The sequence below is a fragment of the Phoenix dactylifera genome, unplaced genomic scaffold (genome assembly GCF_009389715.1).
Source record: "Phoenix dactylifera cultivar Barhee BC4 unplaced genomic scaffold, palm_55x_up_171113_PBpolish2nd_filt_p 000977F, whole genome shotgun sequence".
NCBI classification, from domain to species: Eukaryota; Viridiplantae; Streptophyta; class Magnoliopsida; order Arecales; family Arecaceae; genus Phoenix; species Phoenix dactylifera.
This window is the reverse complement of record NW_024068333.1, coordinates 145,250-170,466: the sequence shown is the minus strand read 5'-3', so window position 1 is coordinate 170,466 and position 25,217 is coordinate 145,250. Positions and strand designations below refer to the sequence as shown.

The 25,217-nt window shown below is 35.5% G+C and overlaps 1 pseudogene; it reads right to left on the bottom strand.

Moving 5' to 3' along the window:
• Positions 1 to 2,083: 2,083 nt before the first annotated feature.
• Positions 2,084 to 21,117, bottom strand: LOC120107708 (annotated as a pseudogene).
• Positions 21,118 to 25,217: the final 4,100 nt, after the last annotated feature.

Here is a 25,217-nt window from a genome sequence, read left to right as displayed (position 1 = left end):
CCGTCTTCGGCTCTGATATCAAATGTCACCCCCTCATCTCTGTGGGGCACGTGCGGTACCTAGTGTCCTTGTGGGAGCCACATAAGGGAGGAACACGGGGCTTTTTTGCTAGATATTGTTCGGTTCTAAGGCCCGCACGTGCGCCGCACGTATCGCTCAAATTCTTCTCCGGTTTTGTTTTTCATCCAAAATGCGTCTGCAGAATTTGGAGACATCCGCCTCATATGTCTAGACTCTAGAACGAGTTTTTTCGATGTGGGACTATTAGGCCTCACATCTTAACCATCATCGGACAAAAGCTGTCATCGGCTCTGATACCAAATGTCACGCCTCCGCGGGGCATGTGCGGTACTTAGTGCCCACGTGGGGGCCACATGATGAGGGAACATGGGGTTTTTCTACCAGATATTGTCAGGTTCCGGGGCTTGCACGCGCTCCGCATGCACCGCTCAGACCCCTTCCAAATTTTGTTTTCCACCCATAACGTGTTCGTAGGATTTGGAGATATCCGTCTCATATGCCCAGGCTCTGAAACGAGTTTTTCCGATGTGAAACTATTGGACCTCACAAATGTAATGGCATCTGATTTTCTTTTATAGGTGACTGATAATTTATTTGCTTGCTTCAATAAGTTCTGATTCGTATTAATTAGTAGAGTTTAATGAAATGCAAAAGTCAGAACCTGTATAGACGTTGCTTGGCATGGTGACACATTGGGCGTGCGTGATGGGATGGGTGAAAAGCAAGAAAACAGGAATGATGATTGAGAACTGAGGCTGAAGGTGTTAAGATTGCTTAAATTCTCATTGTACAATAAAAGTTATCGCTGTTTAAAGATTAAAAAAAAAATCTAAAATTTATATTGTACAATACAAGGTTAGTTGAATCAGTATCGAAGTCTGTGTTAGTTGGCTATGGTTGGTATGCGGTGAACCCAGACAGTTATCTCTGGTTTTTGGTTTGCGTAAGCTATGATTTACACTTGTTTTGTGATTCCATGTCACAAATCTCTGAAGTGAATATTCTCCTAACGTATGTATCAGTGCAAGATACTTATATTAGCATTAGAAGCAGTCCTATTTGATTTGAGAGAAGTGCAAGTTGAAAGCTGCATATACATGTCAAGATTTATTTCTAATTGTTATATCACAATTAAATGCCTAAAAACATAGAATTTTGAAGTTGTATCAGACCTTCGTTAAAAAATTCATGCTGAAAACTAAATTACTAAAGGAATTTGTTGCAATTTTTAATAATTATGAATATTGACATATTCAATTATTTTTCCAAGAAATGGTTAACTTATAGATCTCTCTTTTCTATATAAAACACCTAGGTTGACGGACATAGCCGTTACAGCTTCATTAAAGGATACCAAAATAATTTAAACTGAGGCAGAGTTCTTGCCAGATCTCAACCCAGCTTACCAGGGAAAGATAGCAAAACTAGAAATAAAGGAAGGCAATATAACCTCACCAAGTTGATAGAAACTTCTTACACAGCTGATTGCACTACTTGAATCCAACATCCTTACAAACCAACTTCAGCAGCACGCACCACAGAATCAGCTTGAGCTTTACTTCCTCATTTTTTGTGGTCTTCAACACCTGTCACTGAACTTACATTGCAAATCAAGCATTTTACTCTGACATTCCAGTTTCTCTTCTCAAGTTTCAGGGGGGAAATTTAAAATATGTTACACTTTACAATTAGATTTGATCCAGTCTTCAAAATGTAATGAAAACTCATCGTTCAGAATAATACACAAATTCTCTTACACTCTTGAATGCTGTTATACAACTTTTAGAATTACTAGGTTATAATAGTGTATCATCTGAAAACTTTTTGATCACCCTTCCATGCCTAAAAACTTCATATTAAATAAAATTATCCTTTTTCTTGTTCAGCTCATATGACAACAAGTACGTGTGGATAAAAATAGCAAATTAGCTGCCAATGGCAACCTAAATTTGTGTTAATCTTATAATTCCGAAAACAGATGTTGTATTGAAAAGCAAAACAATATGGGGCTCGATAAAAATTTCCAGGGATTTCATTAAAATTTAAATGACGTGTATACTCATTAATCAGCATGTACAGTAGACGCCAGATGCTGTGCAAGTGGCTCTAAGCCTGAACATGCAACACATTGTATAAGAAAGTAAAGAGGAGGAAAAAAGAAAAAGGAAAGAAAAACAAGGTGTTCTTATGTACAATTTGAATTCACAGTTTTGAAGACCGCAACTACGAGGATAGGGCTAGCTCTGCCCACACCAAAGGAGACTCCTTGGAGAAGGGCAGTTGCCGAGGTGTCGATACCGTCCTCCAACATGGCAGTTATTATCTGCATTGATGGTCTCTTAAATGGTTCACGTTCTAAGCAGAGGTTCACGACACTGCATATTATGGAGAGGTCATCAGGCTTGACATTTTTCAGATCAGGGTCTACCAATTTTCCTCTCTCTTCCGGGTTCCCAAATACTCCCGACCTATAAAGAGGATAAACTTGGCATTTATCAGAGTGATACAATCAGCATATAATTAACCAAAATATCAAATTCAACATAACTTAGTTTTCTTCATCACTGGCTATCAAATCATTTAAATGAAGATTTTTCTTTTTTTAAAATCTGAACAGTCCTTATTAATTTGACTGCAAAGCACAATAGAAAGAGAGCTAAATTTCACAGGAAACAAATCCTTACCCCATTAGAGAATCCATTCAGAAGCCCTTTACAAACTTTTGAAATGATATATTAATATTTCATGGAAGATAGTGGTTTTTAGAAAGAATGTCGTAGTTTTGCTCATTGGACTTCTTATTTAAGTGTGGGCACATATTCATCTGACTTTTGTAAACCAAATTCCTATGTTTCATTTATGGTTGGGCAGCAAAGAACAATACTCAAAAGCTGAGCAGACATTATAGTGGAGAAGTTCAATAGGTTAACTGTTCCTAAGGGCCATGCCAAGTTAAAGCCTCTGCATATTTTTACCTAACCCATGTAATATGTGAAGAACAAAACAAAAAGGGAATTTTGCATAAATGACCACTCTTTCAAATTTGCAGGAATGGCCATTTTTATTTCTTTTTGCAGGATCGGCCATTTTCCTAATCTCTGACCAAAGTGTCCTAGCCCCCATTAGCAATTAACAATGTGCATCCAATTATCAAATTTTGCACTCTAAAATATTAAATATATGCACCAATTAATAAAAAATGTGCAACTTCATTACAGGTGAATATACCAATCCTCTTTTTGTTCATCAATGAATATGTGGATTGGCTAAGTCTAATGTGTGCATGTGATCACACCTTAGATTACTACCTATTTATCTGTGTACCAGATAATTAGATGCGTGCAACTAGTTATTCTAGATTTAATGTGAACAACTTGTTCAGCACCTAAATGTGTTTCGGTATGAACTAGTTAGTCCAAGGATTGTTGTGCCAGCCTAAATGTGTTCGGTATGAACTAATTAGTCCAAGGATTGTTGTGTCGGAACTAGGGCTCGGACCGATTTCCTAGAGCATGGGTCGGTATGCCCCTATTCCATTCCATGCCGGGCCTGTGACCGACACAGTAGATGAGGCGGAAGAGAGGAAGAACTAGAAAAAGAAAAGGGAGAGAGAGGAGGGAGAGAGAGAGGAGAAAGATAGGGGTGGCGTACAGCCGGGGGCCGCTGGAAGGGCAGGAAGGGTTTGGCCCTCGGATCTCCTGTTTCATTCAAAACAGGATCCCAATGGGGGCCCTTTTTATTTTTGCCCACTTCACTGAAAAATTTCAAAAATAAAAGGGGCCTCCTCTGGGACCCCTGTTTCAAACGAAATAGGGAGAACCGGAGGCGGAACCTCTTCCTTGCCCCTCTGTCTCTGCGCGGCTAATGCCCAAGGAAATAAAGAATAAGACAAAGTAATTCAGTTAGAAAATTGGAAATGCATAAATAACAAAATAGATAAATAAATTAAAAGCCAAATCTGAAATTGAAAAGTGGCTAATGCCCAAGGAGAATAAAGAATAAGACATCTATATGTCTGACAAAGTTTATAAAGAATGGTCTCTCTTTACTGACCTGCTATAGTGGTTTTGTAAGGGTTGATACATGCTAACTCTATATTTGGACCAATAAATATCAAGCTTAATAACTAAAAATAAATAGAAATGTTACCATACTATTTCATGTTTATTTAGATATATTTATATGGAAAACTTATTGCTAAATAAATAGGAAGAGTTAGCAGAGTTTTAGAAGCGAACATTTTCTATGATACACCTCACAGATTTAGGAGCGATAGTGACATGGCTGTTTGTATTTGGACCGTACCATACTAAGAGAAAATCAGTACGAAACTTAACTTCAAGTTGGTACAGGCCCCGTACCATCCTGTACCAAGGTGTACTGCCCTATACCTCGGCGTACCGACCTGTATTGAGGTGTACCGAGATGCATACCACCCCATACCGAGGTATATTGATTTGTATCGAGGCATACCGAGATAAAATTGAAAAAAAGGTTAGAGTGCTATTTCGATACAAGAGTGTATTGTACCGAACCGAATCGATAAGGTACCTAGTACCGCGATTTCGGACCTTGGTTCAAAATAACTATTTATTTTGAAGAACAGTGATAAAAATTAAATAATGGCCATTGTTTCATGTTACATGAACAAATTTCTTAAGTATTTATAGACGTTTGAAATGGTATGAAATTTTAATTTTTTTAGAATACCTATTTAGTTTGAAGAATGGTGATAAAAATTAAATAACGGCCATTGTTTCATGTTACATGATATTATAAATCAAGATGACTGGAGAAAATACTGCCATTATCTGAACCCTAGTATCTACATTTGTAATGTAGTAGAACGGACCAAAGTAATGTCCATTGTACTGTTATTCAGCCATCATATTAAGCCATGGTTTCTTCAAATTTTAAACATACAGCAAGAGGCAAGGATTGAAATTTTGGCCAAGAAGCATGCAAAACTTTCTGAAGTGTTTGGTTTCAGTCAGCTTTTGCCGGGTTTTCATCTAATTTTGGTTGGCTCCACCAGTTTCTGCTGAAACTGATTATATATGCTATTTTTGTTGATGATGTGAATGATTTTGACTAAAGTCAATTTTCAGCCATATTTTCATTTATTTATTTAAAATTAAAAAATAATATGGATGACAAATCTAACTTATGAGAAACAAGTTCTTTCTTAACATTAACCATATATTTGATTTTTTTTTAAAATTTAAAACCATTTTGGTGGTTTTAATAAATTAAGAAGAAGGTAGAGTTTCCTAGATATAACAGAATATTTTGGGTACCAAAAATAAATTTTAAAGAGAAATAGGAGAAAACAGTTCCAGATTTACACTTGGATTAGCTACATGTTAGATTAAATCCTTAAACATTTAGATTATATATATCTGACTGTAGTCTTCTTCATACCTAGTAGATGATAATTTGTACACCGCCATTGGTACTTAGCATGATGGTAATTATTATAGGAGCTTCGTATGGTTAGAACGGACCTGAAACCAAAGTAATGTCCATTGTACTGTTATTCAGCCATCATATTAAGCCATGGTTTCTTCAAATTTTAAACATACAGCAAGAGGCAAGGATTGAAATTTTGGCCAAGAAGCATGCAAAACTTTCTGAAGTGTTTGGTTTCAGTCAGCTTTTGCCGGGTTTTCATCTAATTTTGGTTGGCTCCACCAGTTTCTGCTGAAACTGATTATATATGCTATTTTTGTTGATGATGTGAATGATTTTGACTAAAGTCAATTTTCAGCCATATTTTATTTATTTATTTAAAATTAAAAAATAATATGGATGACAAATCTAACTTATGAGAAACAAGTTTCTTTCTAACATAACCATTATATTTGATTTTTTTTAAAATTTAAAACCATTTTGGTGGTTTTAATAAATTAAGAAGAAGGTAGAGTTTTCCTAGAATATAACAGAATAGTTTTGGGTACCAAAAATAAATTTTAAAGAGAAATAGGGAAAACAGTTCCAGATTTACACTTGATTAGCTACATGTTAGATTAATCCTTAAACATTTAGATTATATATATTCTGACTGTAGTCTTCTTCATACCTAGTAGATGATAATTTGTACACCGCCATTGGTACTTAGCATGATGGTAATTATTATATGGAGCTTCGTATGGTTAGAACGGACCTGAAACCAAAGTAATGTCCATTGTACTGTTATTCAGCCATCATATAAGCCATGGTTTCTTTCAAATTTTAAACATACATCAAGAGGCAAGGATTGAAATTTTGGCCAAGAAGATGCAAACTTCTGAAGTGTTTGGTTTCAGTCAGCTTTTGCCGGATTTTCATCTAATTTTGTCGGCTCCACCAGTTCTGCTGAAACTGAGTATAATTGCTATTTTGTTGATGATGTGGAATGATTTTGACTAAAGTCAATTTTCAAGCCTATTTCATTTATTTATTTAAAATTAAAAAAAAATATGGATGACAAATCTAACTTATGAGAAACAAGTTCTTTCTTAACATTAACCATATACTTGATTTTTTTTTAAAATTTAAAACCATTTGGTGTTTATAAATTAAGAAGAATGGTAGAGTTTCCTAGATATAACAGAATATTTTGGGTACCAAAATAATTTTAAAGAGAAATAGGAGAAAACAGTTCCAGATTTACACTTGGATTGCTACATGTTAGATTAAATCCTTAAACATTTAGATTATATATATTGACTGTAGTCTTCTTCATACCTAGCAGATGATAATTTGTACACCGCCTTGGTACTTAGCATATGGTAATTATATATGGAGCTTCGTATGGTTAGAACGGACCTGAAACCAAGTAATGTCCATTGTACTGTTATTCAGCCATCATATTAAGCCATGGTTTCTTCAAATTTTAAACATACATCAAGAGGCAAGGATTGAAATTTTGGCCAAGAAGCATGCAAAACTTTCTGAAGTGTTTGGTTTCAGTCAGCTTTTGCCGGGGTTTCATCTAATTTTGTGGCTCCACCAGTTTCTGCTGAAAACTGATTATATATGCTATTTTTGTTGATGATGTGAATGATTTTGACTAAAGTCAATTTTCAGCCATATTTTCATTTATTTATTTAAAATTAAAAATAATATGGATGACAAATCTAACTTATGAGAAACAAGTTCTTTCTTAACATTAACCATAATTTGATTTTTTAAAATTTAAAACCATTTTGTGGTTTTAATAAATTAAGAAGAAGGTAGAGTTTCCTAGATATAACAGAATATTTTGGGTACCAAAATAAATTTTAAAGAGAAATAGGAGAAAACAGTTCCAGATTTACACTTGGATTAGCTACATGTTAGATTAAATCCTTAAACATTTAGATTATATATATCTGGATGTAGTCTTCTTCATTACCTAGTAGATGATAATTTGTACACCGCCATTGGTACTTAGCATGAGGGTAATTATTATATGGAGCTCGTTATGGTTATGAAACTTCATACTAATATATTTTACTACTATTAGACTTGTAAATTGTCAGGCTATCAAATAGTAGTTCTTTAACACTTCATTGTTTTTTCCAAATTTTTTATTATCTCTTCAAACTTTCGGTCTTTAAGCTCAAAATACAGAACACATTTTATTGATTTCAAATGATGCATTATTCTTCAAGGCTGTGTCATATTTGTTTCATTCGCTAATTTTATTTTTTTTTATTCTCCATAATGTTTTCATCCTCTTTTCTTATTCTTCAGCCAAAATAACTGAAAACCCAAATTTAAACTAGTTTAACCAAAACTTGAAAAAGTGAAACAAACCCACAACCAAAATCAAGGGTTTCAAACTTTGCTATGATAACTTCATGAGATTTAGAACTACAAATTTTAGCAGGCAATGCGACCCCTAAGTCAATAATATTGGCCTACCTTGTGCACATATGCATATAACAAATACAAGAAATCATGTCTATGACACAAGTTTTGTGATGTGCCAGTCAAACACTGTGACATGGAAATGCATGAGCAAACATTTATTATTTGGACGTTCTATCGACTTTGATAACTGCACTTGTACAAATGATGTATAGATATACCTCCTACCCGCAGCATAATGGAATATATAGCAGATTGATTGCAATAGGACGCATTACATTTTAAACTTCACTAAAGGACACTACCATTCAATAGTATAATAGTTCACCGAACCATTTTCTACGAAACATGATTTCAAACTGATCAGTGCAGCTTCTCATCTTGTTAAAATCAACAGGTTCCCATGCATGGCCATCTCATATTCAAGCTATCCCTATTTGAGAATTTTGTATGAGAAATAGTATCATCAGTTTCATTGGTTAATTTCAAAGAGAGAAGTTTTGACAGTGCAGAACTCGATGAATTCTGCTATTTTGGGACAAAACACATTCAGGGTGGCCAAGATGGATGGTAAACTGAACTTGAACTCCATGATGGATATTCATCAATAAATTCATCAAGTTGTACACTGTCATGACACTTATCTTCTGCATGAAAGGAGGAAATGAAAACATTTCATGGGATGATAATTTCAATAGGGTTTAAACTTGATCTGGTGATTCTTTTTTAAAAAAAAATCTGATACATGTTGCTTACCCAATCTACCAAGCACCCTCTGTCTTTGCAAAACGGAGGTCTCCCGCTTATTAGCTCTAGCAGCAGTACTCCAAAAGCAAATGTATTTCCCTGGACATCCATATGCCGTCTCTCTAAGGAAATCATAGGTCCATGAAAAGGCCCTCCATTAATGATGTAACCAGAGTCTGCTCTTGAATATGGAAGCATTATTTTCCACCTTTCAAATCAACCAACTGCACAGATGAAGGTAGAGTTAAGATTATTTCTTTCCATGATTAATATTCAAAAAGTTTCTTTCCACAATGCATGAAAGGAAATGAAAGTAGATAAACAACAGTGAAGTATGACAATAACATCCAACATAATAAAGTATAGGAATGGCCACAATGCAAGGAACTGATCAGTTCTCTACGACCTCGTTACCAGCTATCATTCATGTAGATGACAGTAAATAGTCTGATGGAATTTAATTTCAAGCAAAGAATTGTATTGCTGTTGATGATAGAAAAACTGGAAGTAGATGAACTGCAAGTAAATCTTTCTATCTACATTGGTTCACAAGAATATTGTCCTAACAGTCTCAATGAACTTAATGTTGATTAGATGTAAAGCCACCAATAAAATAAGGTTAGATCCTTTATAAGTTGGATTCTATTGGAAACCCAATCAAACTTTTTTGGTAGTTTAGCATTCATATGTCAAGTTTTCTTCCAAATGTGTAGACAAGGGTAGACAGCATACATGCACAATTGTTCAAGTTAGCCAGGTGCTGAGCAAGACAGAAAAAGCCACAGCCCATAAGAAATACGATTCTTGTAAAAGAAAAACAAATCAAAAAATAAAAATGAAAAAGAAATGACTCTTAAATGCCATCCTGTCTATGTGATACAAGTTTAAGTTGATCAGGTTGATCAAAGCAGGGAAAAAGAAATGAAGAAAAAGGAAGGGGAAGTCATGGTTGCAGATGTTCAGAACCTGCTCAAGCACAAACAAGTACAATGCCAGAACAAATCATTTAGAATAATGACTGTTTCAAGTCCAAACATTCAACCAACTTGAACTCAAGCCAGTATTGGCCTTATGCCAGAACAAAATTCTTTAGAATATGAGTGTTTTTGGTTCAGACATTAAGAACCAACTCAAGTCCAAGCCAGTATTGGCTTATGCCAGACCAAATCCTTCAGAATAATGGCTGATTCAGGTCCAAGTTCTAGATGCTGATCCAGATCTTTTAAGATGAGAAGCATACCAAATATGGACCAGCCTATTAGCATGCATGCACTTATACTGATCTTTTATTTTCTAAACCATGACAGATTAAACCAGCAACTGCATCTAACAATCTCCGACATGCCAGACATGATAGATACCTTTGGAGAGAAATCTTCAGTCAGATAAACTGCACTGGAGGTTAACTCAGACATTGTGAATGGAGGCTGCAATTCAGTATGTAGATATTTTAGTCCATGAGCAATACCTACAGCAATTTTCATTCGTCTGAACCAGGATAGCTGGCATCCATCACCATCTACAACAAAAGTGCATATTAGATTCATGAGCTCCTATAGCATGTCAAAATAAGCAATCCCCTCAACAAGAAATAAAATATTATTCTGACTCACAGTGCAGGTGCTCATACAGTGTCCCATTTGATGCATATTCAAAAACAAGCATCCTTGAAAATGGCTCACTCTCTTTGCAGTAGCCTAGCAACTTTGCTGTGTTTTCATGATTTAACCTAGACAGATCTGCCACCTGAAGCACATACAGTGTCTATTTAACATTCTTAAGTTATGTGGGTCCCTGGAATTCAGAACAGAATTTGGTGGACAAATTACCTCATTCTGAAAGTAAAGCTCAAGGTAACTTGTCCAGTGATCTTCTGAAATACTAAGTGATATAACAGCAATTTCAGGCCCATCCTTCGCAGTACCTTTGTAAACTACACTATCCGGATATGACCCAATTATGTTGCTGAAATCTTCACAAGCTAGTTCAAGCTCCTGGCGGCTTATTCTTAATACATTTTTCAGTAACTCACCATCTGTATGCAGCAATATCATCAACCAGTGACATAGATCCCATTGTATTAGCATCCAAAATCAGAACTGTCACTAAGTAAAAACAATAAACACAATGGTATTGCTTACCAATTGATATTGTTTTCTGGTCCTTCCAGTCTGTGGTTCTTTTCCATGGAAGAATAGCAGACGATTTAGCTTTGCATCTCTTAAAAGCAGCACTAGTACAGGTTATTAGAAAAAGGACCACAAGAGCTCCTGTTATAATTTCCAGAATCAGAAGCCACACTGGTTCCCGTGGCTTTTTGTTTTTTTTCCCCTCATAGGGACTATTGTTTGTGTCACTGGCAACTTGCTGGCTATTTGCAGAGCTACCTAAAATGAATAGAGAGCACATTTTCATTATAGAATCACATAGAAGAGAGTTTATGCAAGAAATGGAATCTGAGATGCTGTATCATAATGTCAGATTCAAGGTGTACTTTTACTTTATTCAAGACCTCTATTAGCCGTTGCAAATGCTGTCTTCTACAATAAAACTGTTCGGTAGGTGCTTTGTAATTAGCCCCCATGCCAGTTATAATTACATCTGTTCAGGCAACTCAGTAATACAATACTTGCATGAAAGACCCAGCATAACAAGTTTTCCATGTAAAGCTTATCAAATGTTATATGGTCAATATGTAAACTAAAGCTTAAATAATAAGGAATGAATAAGGCACCAGCTATTATCTCAGCTGGTTGGCGCTCCTATCCTAATGGCTTGCTATTAGGGGAGGTCCAGGGTTCAAACCCCGGTGGTGGGACATTACCATCATATTGCTATGAGCTTGAGGGGCACTAAAACATGGTGCTTTGACATTACAATCTTGATCTATCCATTGCAGACAGTCATTACTTTAGTACCAACTATAGAAATTTTACTGAAACTTGAAACATGCCTCAGGCAATCTTACTATGTGAGCTTCACCACCCAAAGTCTCACATTATATACTATCCGTAAATGTTTGGACCATCATATCTATGGGCATCAAAAGTATAGAAATTTTTTGATTGGAAAACACTACTTAGAGTCAAAAGCATCCAACTCCAGACGTAACTACTGCAGTGTCGTGCCACTCTGTAGGCACCGGCAAGCAGAAAAGTGTGTATGTTCGGTTCCAGGGCCATGTAATTTCATATCTCAAAGTCCAGTTAGCATCACTCTACTATGTTTGAAATATAAAAGCATTCTATTAGCCTTTGGTGCGCCATTTAAGTTCTGTAGCCATGCTTATGTCCTAATTTTTCAAGAAAATCAAAACTTGTGCACAGATTCATATCAGATTTATGACAATACAGTTATTTAGATAACTTAAGATACGTACCTAGGGTTTGCTGAAGTTTGCTGGACTTCTAAGGTTTGCTAGTCACATGCTTGGAAAGAGTATTAGCACAATTTTGTGGATACGAGGTTTTAAGGGGCATATTTTTGTTTTTTTTTTAAAAAATAAAGATCTAATACAAGAGTCCCATTTTGGCCTTTTGTTTGCAAGGAAAACAGCCTGAAAGTAATTTTTTATTTTTAAAACTCAGTTTTCTGTTCCTCATTTGGTAAATAATCTTAAGAAACTTCTCTTAAAACCTGGAGAAACTAGGCATTTCAAATTTTGCAAAAAATCGCCAGAAAAAAAAGAAGAAGGAAAGGGACCCATAGGGAAAAGTGGAAATTAGGGTTTGTTGCTTAGAGGTACCAAACCAACTATCACCTCCTCCCAAGTGTGGGCTTCTCAGCTCTCACCGCTCCTCTCTCTCTCTCTCTCTCTCTCTCTCTCTCTCTCTCTCACTCTTTCCAGCACCCATATCCCCACCTAACCCACCCTAATCTCAACCCTCATGACATTTCCCCTAAATCCTTCCTCCATGCCCATTGCCCTCCAAACCTCTTATCTTACTTTACCACTCACATCACCAAATGGACAGCCAGCACTGTATCACCAACTCTTGTCATCCACCACCACCACCACCCAATCCCCAACCCTTCACACAATCTACCACCACCTCAACTAGCACAACCGCATCTCCTATGCTTCTTGTTCTCCACCCCCGCCACCCATTACCCTACCCCAACACCTATCCCTCACCTACCAACTCTCTCAGCCACCTAACTCTCAACCTGAATAATGTTAAGCCATGCAAAATCCATCAGTCTATTGCCTCCAACCACCCCTTCCCCCCACCCCCCACCCCCCACCCCCCCACCCCCACACACACCCAAAACGGGGCACCTGGGAATATTGTTTCCTTTACAAAGTTGGGGACTTTAACAACATTATCTGATTGCCCTATTGGCCTATGCACAGCCTTTGCTAAAATTCAAAATCGAAAATTAGATGTTACAGGAACAAAATTGAATTATCATGAAACCAAAAGGCCTTTTTTTTCTTAATCAAGTATGTAATACTGACAAGACCTCCATCGTAATAATAAGGGTGACTCAAAAAATCCTTAATTGGTTAAAAACCATAATGGCGAACAGCAAATCCCACATGACACTATCCATGTACTTGGTAATCAATAATTGATTATGTTTGTGAGCTATAGGACAACCAAAAATTGAGTTATTGATCACAATATTTGCTGTTCCAGGCAAGATTATTGAGACAGGTAGTAGGGAATGTATTGAAGCTATTGTCTCCTTGAAAAGGCATCTCATGGCAAAACCCTAAAACTTATCTATGGCTAGAATAAATAAAATATGGATGCCCAAATGGGTGAATAGCTAATTTTTATTATCTACAGCGCAATGTATGAAGGACTAAACTCCAGCTTTTGGTTACACTTCAACTAATTAGCTTTTAGGATCTCAAGTGCGTACGGTTTGGAGACTATTAAAATTTTCAGCAAGGAAAATAAATAGAGTTTTATAAATAAGAAATATTAAAAATAAAATATTAGATATAAAAATCATTAGAAATAAAATATAAAATGAAAATCTAATACCACAGTCAATAAAGATATTGTTAGCATTTATTTTGGAGCTATATTGTTTTTAGGACTGTAAACCAGACAAGATAATCAAAAGAATGAAAAATAGAATTAAGTTACAAGCCCATGATTCATGTTCATAAACGCTATCATACAAATCTGGTTTGATGGAAAACTACTGATACCAACCTAAAGAAATAAGAAAAATTAACATATCCATATTTATCATCTAGAAAACATTATTTGTCCACAAAATATATCTGAGAGGAATACACTTTGGTTTCTGGAACTTGAAAGCTAAAGAGGAGATTTTAGCTAAAACCTTAAGTCAAACCTCAAATCTCACAAACTCTTTATCCATTAGGGCCAAAATACACTAAAACCTTTTTCTTTCTCTCTAAAAAAATCTCCTCTGGCCCCAACCCCTCTTCACACATAAACACATGAGAGAGAGAGAGAAAGAGTTCTCAAAGTTACTAAAAAAAATAGATATGGAAATCCTTTTAATTTTCACAATACATGAAAAATATTAAGTGTAAGGTCAACAAAAGGCATTCTAAATTTAGGGAAAAGAATAACAAACAAAAAAACCAACAAACTGCCCATATTTTTTTATTTTTTAAAGTTAGACCTTCAAAATTAACCTCGTTTTTGTAGTAGTGTCAGCAACTGAAGAGCTTCATTTTTATTTTTGGAGTTCCAGCTAGAACTCAAACCTATGGCTACAGGAAAACGACACTTTAGCATGTCAGAATTCTTAATTAAACTGTTATGGTCTTTCCAAACACATATGCTCACCACAATATGAGTGACATTGTTGGTAGATGGTTGATTATCATAGACCTCCTTAGAATGTCACGGGATGTCACGGGCCTCATGGCTGCATAACATTTTTCCTTCATTTCTCTTAATGCATAGACTGTTTGGGGGAGATTTGCAAATGAACGTCATTTCATGCTAGTGCCCCAGTAAAACAAAATGATTCTAGAGTTCTAGTTCACAGTTTCATGGCTGATGTGTACAACACGTTCCATTCTATTATGCACAACAAAAGGATGCATGGCAAAATGTAGTAAAATAATTTCTAGTTGATGGTAAATGCAAATTACAGCCTACATCATTTTTCCATTTTGTGGCATACAATACCACTAGAAAATTTTCAGCATACAAAATCTGACCAAAAGCTAAAAGGAAGTTTACAACCTTGAACACTCTTCCTTGATGAACCTTCCATAGACATGCTTTTGGAGTGGCTGAACCAATGTTTTAGATTGTTAACTTTCCACTAGCATTTCTTTACCTGACTAGATGCATAGTTCTTGTGTGATGCACATTGAACAATCTTATAATGAGGGTGTCACTCTAAAGATTATGCCATTAGAGCTGCAAAAAGGCAGCATGTTACTTGTCAGATCTTACCAGTACACCAGCAAGAAAATAAAGTAAAGAGATCAAATAGGAAATCAGAAGGGAGAAATCAAATTTTGCTCACAAGCCACAACAATTTATTTTGGTAGGATGTGTATTTATGGTAGTTGTACCTCTGTTATTTATCACACAAGAACAATGCATGTACTAGACTATAAACTTTACAATTCTATGGTTTTATTAGAATAATGAAATCCGTGCATATGTATTTGAGCTTTGTGCTAACATTATTTAATGGTTTTATCTTAACTGACCCATTAATGTTCTTCCTCTTTCTTTACTTTGGCTTGGAATTTTAAAAATTGTATGTTTGGTTACATATCATGTAAGAAGAATGCATGTTGTTAACTATATAGTTAAGTAGTTTACGTTACTTATGATCAAGGGTCTTTTATAGATTAACAGCAAGATGTAATACCTTAACAAGGCCTTGATTTCATGTATGAGATGATTTTTGAGGCATTGATGAGATGATAGGTTCCCTTTCCCATGTGTAATGGATGCTGCTTAAGTTAGAATGAGATGTCTGATGTAATATAAAATACCCAAGATGGATAAGCATTGCACGAAGCTTAGTCAAGGGATTAAATGCAATGCCGGTTGACATGGCTTATGACATACCATGCCAGACTAGACCAGCACATGGCGTGGATCGCATGCTGGTGCATACATGCTCATGCATGCTAAGCACTAGCAAAACACAACATCAGCATGCAACATTTAAAACCATGAATTCAATCCTTAAGGCAATTGAGGCAGGATTTGGCTTCTGGTTTCTTTCGTCCTTAGATCAGTTAAAAGACACAAAACTAGGGGCAAGATTTCTACAGTAGTAACTTGGCATCAGCACTTGTGTCTGCTATTAATATTGATAGACTGATACCTGACAGCATGTCTAGTTGAGATCACACTGTTGGATAACTGTGTTTCTCATGATCTGTTCTATTCTGCATTACCCCTATCGAAGGACCCATGTATTTTAGTATCGGTCATTATCACTTTTCATAACCACTTATAGACAAGATTTATGAAGGAAAAAGGGATTTGAAATAATGGAAGATATGCAGGAATGGAAGCATTGAACAGTAAAAAATATGGGAAATAGAGTGCAAGACAAGAATAAAATGGATGATGATATGGAAAATGGAAATAACCTAGGTTGGAACAAAATGATGGTTAAGTCAAGTGCCAATTTAAGTATATCAACGTGAGTAATACCAAGGTTTTTTAAAAACCCGACATGCTAGTATCTTGGTCAGTGCCCAATACCAAGTTCAACCGAGATATCTGTTTCTCTGGGCGTGAGATGAAAAGTCCAGCAAAAATTCAATAACCGAGATGTTCTGGAATCTCCATTGATATTTTTACCACTTAAATTACCAGAAGATGGAGCCAATATAGTAAAAGCAAGATCGATTATCATACTAGCTAGATTAGTTAATTTAAGTTAGGAATCCCTATTCTCTTCGGACTATCTCTAATCTCCTCTTCTATTCCCTTTCCCAACCTATCCCTTCACCACTTGATCAGGCTGCCCCACCATCGATGCCCACCACCTGACCATCAGCTTCAGAACTGATCTGATAAATGTTTGGCCTTCTGTTGGGTTATCAAATTATCACCCTCTAGACTACCTTCTCAGTCCACCACTGGTAATCGCTTCTTTGCCTCCTGTCGCTCCACTGTTCCTTTCCTTTCTCTATCTTCTCCCTATATCTCTCTAAATCCCTTTTTTCTTCCCTATCTGTTATCTTTTCCTTCCTTTTTCCCATCCCCACACATCATCCCTGCTTCGCCACCCTCAATTATTCCAACAACTGTCATCATCGTCCCCAGCACAGATCCCTAATGTCTAAATTAATGATTATTATCCAAAACTAGTAAAGAAACTATGAACATACAATGTTAAATAGTTAATAAAAGATGAGAAAATATCTGCCAATATGTGTATATTATATCGGCCATTATCTCGGGTTATATCAGTTCATATTACCGAGATAATAAGGTCCGAGATTTTACATATATTGATATAAACAGAGATCTTGACCAAGATGAGAACCTTGAGTAATACAGGTAATGTTTGTAAATTTGCAAAAAAGATTCACATATAAAATGAGTGATTTCACAACAAGATGAACCATTTAGAGTCTAAAAGCAGGGATCTCTGCCTGTATTTTGGAAAAAAATATTTTAAAAAAAAGTACTTTGTGAAACTTCTCCCAAAAAAGAAAAAATAAAAGAAAAGAATAAAATAAAAGGAAAGAAGGAAAGAGCTTTATGAAGGGGTGTAGCCTACATTGTTGAGCAGAGCGTTGTGAGACGGAGTGTTCAACTTGGAGGCAGTTTCCTTGGAAGCTTGTTCTGTGAAAAATAAAGCAAATCAAGTTCAGCTAGGACAAATTGACTGAATGGTATTAACAGAAAACTTTGTACCTGGAAGATACTTCAAGCATAAGGGTATGTTCCCAACAAAAAAGTTGTTTGAGAAGTCTCCAACTTCTAACCGATGCAATCCGCATAAGCCAGTGCCATTAGTGTGGGAGGCAGACCTGAATTAGGAAAAGAACACAAAGCATTTAATCCTAGGTGAAAATAAATGCCAAATAATATCTTTCTTTAATAATATCCAAGATAGTAAATTTAAATGCAAAACATTATCCAACATTTTGAAATAAAGAAAGCCATCTTCCTTAATATAACATTGCAAACATAATCTGCAACAAGCATCTTATTGAAATTTTCCTGTGAAAAGGGTTCCATATTCCATTAAAGAAAACTTTTAAAAGAAATTTGCAAGACTTTCTTAAACATATTAGTTTATATAATATCATACTTATGATACACATTGCAGGCCTCATTAGCATGATCGAGCACCCTACTGTCATTGGGAATATATGCAATGATGAATAGAAAATATAAGTGTTCCACAATGATGCACTGACTATTTAAACCACCAGACATGATCATTAAGTGGAAGTAACAACAAATGTTTTCTCTTATCTGCCTTTCTTTTGACTTCAGTAATAACAAAGGTGGTCAATTGCTCCTATTTGCATATTTACAGTGAACGGTCTCATAAGCAGAACAATTGCTAGACCTATATTTGCACACCTCCATATCCTTTAGGAAACTTCTTGTTGTTGTGGTGCCTTGTCATACCCCTTGTATGTTCCGCAGAGAAGTAATAGATCAGACAACAATCACAGCAATCCAGAAATCTGCCTCTAGTAACTTTTTAATATTCTTGTTCGTAAACACCATTATAGACAGGGCTTCTTAGTTTGTTTTCTGTTAAAATTTGAAAAAATTATGAAGGTTCTATAAGATATGATAAAAAATAGTGAATAAGCTAGAGAATATTTGACAAGATATGATGGATATTTTAGGCTAATTCATTATCAGAAATAATTGATTGTAATGGGTGGTATAAACTAGATTTGCTGACATGTGTACGTAATCAACCACCTCCAAGGGATAAATCTATCCTACTAGGATTCCATTTTTTTCAGCTGTTCAACCTCTATAAATAGAGAATTGCAAGGGTAATGATCATGCCAAGCAGGCTTCTCTTTCTCTTGTTTACTCTTACCTGATCTTTGACCTCTCTTTACCCACTGCAAAGGTCCTAGGCTATCACCACAGTTGTATCATTATGATTTCCACTGGTTGTAAATGGTGATCATGGCCCTCTCTCCAATCAATGCGCAAGCTGGCCTTTAAGGGAGGTTTGTTTTTCATGCTTGTTATCCAACTGAACTAGGAATATATCTTTTTCCATCAAAGTTTCAGATGCCTCTTTCTTTCAAAATAAGCATGAGTATTAGTGTGTAAATTGCAGATTTTGGTGCATATAAACCTGGCATGGTTTGACAAATCAACAGCATGCAAGTCTTCACTGATTTTTAAGTGATCCTGCTCTCCTAGCTGATGTTGGATAAACTGTCATTATCACTGCCAGTTTTCCATGACAGTCTCCCCGTTATGAGCATCATTCTCAATCATAATAAGCATTTAAGTCCATTGCATCCCCATAAATGTTCAAGCCTGTCGGTTGTCCAAGAGGCCACTTTCAAAGTTTTGAAGTTTTGACACTTCAACTATCACAAGCACATAACTACTTATCTCTGTTATCTCATAAAAGTAGATGAGTTTGCAGACATTAAAAGATTTTATTGCTATCCTTTTTTTTTTGTTCTACTTATTTCATTATGGTCTGTAGCTAAGGAGGTCTTTGGCTTCCATTGTTTGAGAAGAATTTTGGCTTCATCAAATACATTTCTCCAAAAAACGTTGACATGCTTATCAGTAACCCTCATAACCAATTTGTAGGGCATTAAGAAATCTAACTTTGCTGCTATCTCCACCTATATCCCTCACAAAATTCACAAACATTTCAAGGATAAATAGACATAGCAATCATGCAAAACTAATAAAGGAATCTTATAAGATAAAGTCAGAATATTTTCACTATATTGTGGTGCTAACTCTCTTAATTTGTAAAAATTAATTGCTTGGGCAATTGAGTTGGAGTATCATCAATTTCATGTGGTCCAATTCCAGCCTTAGGTTGTAAATCGAAACATAACAGAACAAATATAAAAATATTAGAATATGAGTAAGCATCACTTACTTATTTAAATTGCTGCTTCCAAGAATGTCTCCATTAAGCTTGTTTCTATCTAACCATAGCTCAACAAGCCTCACCAGCTTACCAAGCTCGGGGGGCAAAGTACCAATCAGCCCATTAGACCGAATATTTCTAAGAATAACACCAGTAACAAAGACATTAGCAAACAATAAAATAATACAAAAATTAAGTAACTAAAATTGTCAGGATACAGTCTGCTTCTTACATTTTCACAATTCTAGTCAACTTTCCAATCTCAGGAGGAATTGGTCCAGATAGATGATTGAAACTCAAATCTAACTCAGTAAGGCTTTTCAACATGCTAAGTTGTTTAGGTATCAATCCATGAAAAGAATTATTACTCAAAATTCTGCAAAATAGGCATGCATCATCATAATTTCTTCCACTGAAGAAATCTTCAGACATAATTTATCAGAAACCAGTATGTAACAATAAACAAAACACATACAGTTTCTGCAAAGAATTTAGAGAGCCAAGCTGCGGTGTGATGAATCCAGTCAACGATGAATTGGAAAGGTTTCTGCAGAACCCAGGTCAAATATGTTACTTTTAAAACTTCTAAAATTCAAAATAATCAAAAGTTCAAGCAACATCTAGCGTGATATGTGTCATGCCACAAGCATATAAAGTTTAAGTAGAATTGATACCTAATCCACGAACACCAACGGTTTCACATAATGTCTTAGTAGGTTATTATTGCACACTCGAAAGTCTACTTTCAATCAAACACAGTAGGCACAAACATGCATCTATGAGTGCACTTAATCTTATAATCTATGATATCCTGACATTTATATAGAATAACTGGTTCAGTAGCAGTGTTCAAAAAAAAAAAAAAAAACAACAACAACAAAAAAAAATCCAAGTGTTTCTTACAAGGCAACCACGCGAGAATCCGAGCATGAGATGCCAAACCAGCCACATGGATTTCCATTTTGGATGTTCCAATCAGATAATCTCGACAGAGGGTCATCATATACGGCCATCTTGAAAGCTTGCAATGCTGAAACTGTAAAAGAGAAAATAGAAAAAAAAAACAAAACAATCCAGTTCATAGAATCATCTCAAGATATGACCTTGAAGCCACAAACATGTAACCAAATTACAAATCTTCCCAGAAAGTCAAACAAAAGAGATCCAGAGCCAAGATGACCAAAAAAAAAATCCCAACAAAAGTTTCAAATCTCGTAGCTACAAGTGCAACCATACACTGTTGCAGAAGTCTACCAGAAAAGAATCAAAAAGAGCAAGGGAGAAGAGAAAGAGCATACTCTCATCATCTGTAACGGATTCAGACGGCACAAACAGAGATTTCGAATCGAAAGAAAGAAGGAGAAGCAACAAAAACGCTGGAAATCTCATCATATTCTCCGCTCTCTACCTTCCAAACTTCTCAGAAATCAACATCACTCTTGAGACAAAAAAATAAGAGTCCAGGACATAGGAGGGGGACTAAGAGGAGTAAGAGCTTTGGGTTTAAAACAAATATATATATATATATATATATATATATATATATATATATATATATATATATATATATATATATATAGTGGCAGGGAGGAAAGGAGACTACCGAATGTTTTATTGGTTGCCGAATTAAATGGTGGGCGAGGGAAGGAGGTAAATAACTTTTGCCTCGCAGTTTCACCGTTGGGTTCAATGAGATAAGAACAAGGAAACGGTAAACCCAAAATTTTGAATTGAACTTTCCATGGGGAAGAGTCATTTGAACGCCAGGTGGGTCACCATCCATATTATATCTTCATAATATAATATATGTGTTAGTTTTGTCACTTTGTGTTTGTTGGTTTCTCCTTACATTTGTTAAATAACAGCTTAGAAATTGCTTATTAGACCTTAAGTTATAAAAAATAAAAAAGAAAAAGGAAAAGAAAAGCTAGATAGGAGTTAAAATTCTCACTCAGGAATCTTGAAAGATAACACAAGATGAACTTTGGGCAACTAGGTTTTTATAAATGGACTGAGCTAGCATAGATCATGACTTTGGTATATCATATGAGATCATGATATGTATGGGACTACAATATAATGCTTTCTATCAGCCGAGGATCGACATAACAAATATTTTCAGATTGTAGCCCTTAGAGTATAGTGGTACTATCAAAGTTAAAATTCAATTTTAAAGGGCTCGGATACTAAAACACGAAGTCAATTGTAAACACTACATCAGCTATATTTTGTAATATATATTAACACCGAGCATACCAATTACAGGTCTTATCTATATGTGACAAAGAACCGTCTAAATAAGAAATCTAAACAAATTTTATTGGATACAAATATAAAAATTAAAAATTTTATTTTATTTAAAAAGTAAAAAAATATTTATATGTGGATTCTAAAATTAAAATTTTATGAAGATTTTCATATTTTATTTTTATGCATATTCTTATTAAATTTTGAGTTTGTATTATTAAAATTCAAGAATATAAAATATTCAATTATTCTCTCTTCTTGCCTTCTTCTTTTCTTCTTTCTGCATCAATTTGGTATCAAAGACATCTATCCTGCATCATCATATCATTTTTTATATCTAATATGTTTATTATATTTTCTCTTAAGTTGCTAGGTGGCATTAGAATTCCAGAAAAACACTATCACAATAGGAGTGTCCGAACATAGATATCAGCCCATGTTATAGTTATCAAGCAATTTACTATTGCTTCTATGCTTTATTGTTTTCTGATGAATGACGTGGTTGATGTGATGTACCAGCAAGAGCAGTGATCAACTTGTCCATGTCACATTTCGCATGAGAGTGGAGGTCCTTGAATGGAGAAAGCCAAGGAAAAGAGAAGACGGCTGGTTTCGTTGCTCTCTAGCTCAGCAGAGCCTTTGAAATACCAGAATCCATGGAAAAATAGGTGAAATTTTTGGGAAGCAAAAATAAAGAATAGGTGATTTTCAAATAAAAAATCTTGAAGATTTTGGGATTGCAGAATCGACAGTCTTCCTAATCTCACTGGGCTCTTCATCCTTCCTCGTTCTGATCAACATTTAATTATTAAATATCCTAACACTTTGATATTAATTATCTGGTCTTATGTCAAACTATGGTCAAAAGTTTATTAAAAATAATGGCAGCCTTAATTTACCAAGTCAGCGGAAGTTAAATAATTACAATTCCATGTATATAGAATAATTCAACTCTTAATCCCAAGCCTAAAATAAATAATGACAATTTCAGCCTTTAAGCCTCCTTGCTATCACATCTCATCTATAGATGATTAAATTCATGTCTGAAGGTTAAGAGCCAAATGCCACACTTTTTTTTTTTTTTGAGGAAGAACTACACTTGATATTGCATATTGACTGATCCATCTAAAGCCTACTAGTTAATCATGAAGTTATGGATTTGCTATTGCCTTCAATCAAACGACATTAATTGTAACAATGGCATCCACACAAGATAGATTGTAATGAAAAGTTGTTCTTTATGTGTTAACATTGCACTGATAATATTCAATGGGACTACGGCCTGCCATTTGGTACTCCCACCATTGATCTCCAAAAGAAAAAAAGAGAAAAAAAAGCAGTTTCAGGATAAATGATACAGAATAAAAGAACTCCAAGTGAAGTAGGAGTGACAGAATAAAGATCTTGGTTGTAATTATATAAATTTTTACTGTTTTAGTCTACCATACAAAATCATACTTGCAACAAGGAAGTAGGAGAAACTGCTCTCGCTCTCTCTCTCTTAACTCTTAAGATATCCAAAGCTATATGGTCTGGATCAATCTGTACTTTAAAGAAATGTTAGTGGAAATCTCACTAAGATAGATTACTCCCCATCCACCAAGGAAAGCACCAATTAAGAGACAACTGCATGCGAACAATCCCTTTGAATGAAGCATGCGAGGGTGGCGATCTTTCTTAAATTAGTCTGCAGGTGATGAGAAACAAAATCCACATGCTGCTGCTACTCTCAAACTTATAATATTGATCATAACGGTTAGTTGGGATAGGTTCTAGCAAGATGGTGAAGGATAGACCCAAACAACATGGAGGGATCAGAAAAAATGTCATTTCCTAAGTGCCATTGCATAGACACATGTCGTCGGTCTCGAAATTATATACAATTTAACAGATTGAATCTAAGCTTTGCATCGATCGATGCGCCTTGTCCTAAACAACTTCTCAAATAGGATAGGAGCTGGTTACAGTCCCCATGTGATCAGTTCTCTTCCATTGATGTATGTAAGTGGTAGGTGTTTCTTAGAACAAATCAAAATGGATTCATGGTTCAGACAAGGGCAAGTGCCAAATATTGTACGGTATTGCAGGAAAATCCCTCCCATACATTTCCTATGTGATTTTGACCACTCAGTTTTTTTTTTTTTTGAGAATATGTTATTTTAATGTTTTAATGCCAAGGTCCAGAGGTTGTTTGCCCTTAAGAGAGTACTTCAGTGCAATGCTTCCAAGCAAAAATGATAGTAAATAGAATGGAGATGTTTTGAAAGGGTGAATTGGACTAAAGTCTAGACTGATGACATGGATTGGATGGCCTTCAAACAAAAACCCCAGAAAGTTTGGGGCCCTTTGACCAACGGATTGGTAGACAAGCTGGAATTGGTCTCCATCTTTTACAGAAAGCTTGCAGAATGAGTTGGGGGACCCCCGCTCTCCTGTCCTTAGAAATCGACACTTGCTCATGTGCTTCCTTTATATGACTGCTTCTCAACAGCAGAGCTCTTTATTTTTAATGGTTGTTCTCTGGACTTGGTAGATTTCTTCCCCACACCCCATAAAACCAACACCATCCTGGTTCCTGATCAGTGGATTAAATGAAAAGAAATGGAGTAGGTAGCTTGTTCCTTTCACCTGGTGAAATCATAATGCAATATGACCTACCAATTAATAATTTATTAGTTAAAAATAATAAGAAAAATTGCCACCACATAATACTTGATCTCATTCTCTTATAAGATAATTGCTCCTTTAGAAGCAACCATCTTAACAAAGTCGGGCTGGTCGCATAAAACTTTCTTTTCTTTTCAGAGAAAATGACATCAAACAAGAATTAGCCTAATTTTTTTCTTCTAAGTTTGGAGAGCACCAACCACCACATAATTTAAGTCCAGATTTAAAAATTCAAACTAAATGAAACTATTCTCTTTATTTTAAGAAGTCAGAAGCAGGAATGAAGCAGAAGACATTGAACATTGGAGTAAATCTATGGGTTCATTGTTCCAGTGGCAAGGAAACTGTGTGCAAGTCTGAAACCACATTTTAGTGCTCCACTTCCACCCGCTAATTCCTAAGATTGGAGCTCTCCATTTGCATTTACTCACTTCCAAGCAAAGGAACCAATCGTCACTCACCTTGGGTGGTGGTTGTTGACAACTCCTGGCCATATTTTGAGCAACCATCAATAACTACCAACTTAAATTGTAAGGAATGTCAGGCTGGATGCATGCAGTCTTTTACCAGACTATCATGGGAGTTTTTACTAAGATGCCTTGAAGTCTTTAGGCCTTGTGCCTGGTGCTTTGGCTCTATGGCTCTATGTTATTCAAGGCTCAGCACTACACTGG